The following is a 1,861-nucleotide window of genomic DNA, read 5'->3' as shown; positions in this document are numbered from 1 at the left end:
TAAACGACTAAATCATATGTTATATTAAAATTATTAAACAGGAACCAGCCAAATAAATACAAGTGATTCATTCTTTCTTACTACACGTGCATGACGTACAACTACAGGGTTCTCCTTCTAGAAAGGAAAGAAACAAGATTAGATGTACAATAAATAACACTTGCAGTTTAACCAAGTGACAAACATGTTACTTACGATACAAATAACTTGTAGTTAAAAGTTTATCTTAATACAATTTGGCCTAACTAACAGTTTACTTACCTATACACTTACACCGACTTTTCTCAGTTTCGTCTTTTTTGTTGCACGTAGTACACTTGCATCCGTCTTCTTTGCCGCACGTGCACTCCTTGTCACATGTGCACGTAGGATCTTTAAACAAAGGTAAGTGTGGCCTAAGTTTATTTCATGTAACCAAGTGTAGTTATCAGATTGATCTCTTATGATATAAAAATATTCGATTATTTTAGAAACGTTATGTTGTGATTGATGTTTGGAAATTCACATAACGAATACGTAGAGGAAAAAAGTTTATCTACAGTGAAGTTAGTGTAAACATTACTTACCTTGTTATTTAACTTTTAATCAAACTAAAGATATATTAATTTGTATAGAAAGATGTAACTATAAAATAACTGATCCATCAAGTTCCTTAAGATGTGAAATACAATGCTGAAACAGAATAATTGAAGTCATTGTTTAACACGAATACAATTGGAAGTTTGTATTAAATGTTTGTAAAAACTGGCAAGTGAAACCTTATCGTCTGATTTAAGTTATCTTCTTAACATGAGATATTAGTATTCTTGATGCACAAATACAGGTTAAATTACATTTATGTAAAAGCTATTTCAGTGATAGGTTAAGAATTAAAAGTAATGGGAGAGGGGGGGGGAGAGAAAGAAATCACGGAAGGAGTGAGCGGGTTACTATTATTTAAAATACATAAAAACATTTTAGTCCGCAATCCAAGGTCTTAAAATATATATCTAGTAAAATTAAGACATCAATTAACAATTATTAGCCAGGTCTATGCTGCTCTATATAATTAGAATACCCAATTTAATAATAAATAACTTAAAATATTTCAGTGCATATATTCAGGTATATAAGCCAGTGAATATACGATATTATTATAAACTAACTTCCGAATCAGTTTTATGGATGGCGTATAGTAATTAGTTTTCAATTACCTCCAGGTTACATCAGGTATAATTAGCATTATTACTAACCAATTTCAAACACAGTGTTACGTCTCTGTTCGTTTGTTAATTTTCCGTAAAATTTCTTTCGGATGAAACTTCAGCGATACAAGTTCTTCCTTAAATAAAGCTAGTTTATTCTTTCTCAATTCAACTTTGCAATACACTTAATTTCCACAGTCACTTTAACTACTTTTATAAACACGCTATAAGTCAGAACGATTCACGCACTTTACTTACGACTTGACTCGATTATCTGTCTCCTATCCAATTAATTATTTCGCTTTATTTGCCGCGCTTATATACAACAATAGAGGGCGTCTAGAATGCACTCGCCTCTTCATGAACCTTCGAGACACTTATCACGTGTTACTAGCGTCACGTGACCTCCGCTGTCGTAACAATAGTTATAACTCACTAATACTTCCGAATATTTGAACTTCATATTGAAAAGTTACTTTTTACAGTAGTTCTCTCCAGGGGTATTGTTCTTATTACATAAGGTAAGGGATATTATAGACATATTACACGAAAAAAGTGGAAAAGCCTATATCTCAACAGTTATGGTACCCATAGAGACGCAACATGTATCATACGACAATGCTCTACTATGGGTGCAAGTACGTTTGGGGGTAGGTTGGTAGAGACAGTGATAAGTT

At 32.5% G+C, this 1,861-nt stretch overlaps 1 long non-coding RNA gene across 1 annotated transcript; it reads right to left on the bottom strand.

Moving 5' to 3' along the window:
• Positions 1–26: 26 nt before the first annotated feature.
• Positions 27–466, bottom strand: LOC111084522. Its single transcript, XR_002609603.1, has 2 exons — positions 262–466; positions 27–117 (listed from the first exon to the last, which is right to left on the bottom strand). It is a non-coding gene; the product is annotated as an uncharacterized LOC111084522 (long non-coding RNA).
• Between the last annotated feature and the right edge of the window lie 1,395 nt (positions 467–1,861).

The sequence above is a fragment of the Limulus polyphemus genome, unplaced genomic scaffold (assembly GCF_000517525.1).
Source record: "Limulus polyphemus unplaced genomic scaffold, Limulus_polyphemus-2.1.2 Scaffold77936, whole genome shotgun sequence".
Taxonomy (NCBI): Eukaryota; Metazoa; Arthropoda; class Merostomata; order Xiphosura; family Limulidae; genus Limulus; species Limulus polyphemus.
The sequence above is the reverse complement of the archived record's forward strand: the minus strand, read 5'-3'. Positions and strand labels throughout refer to the sequence as shown.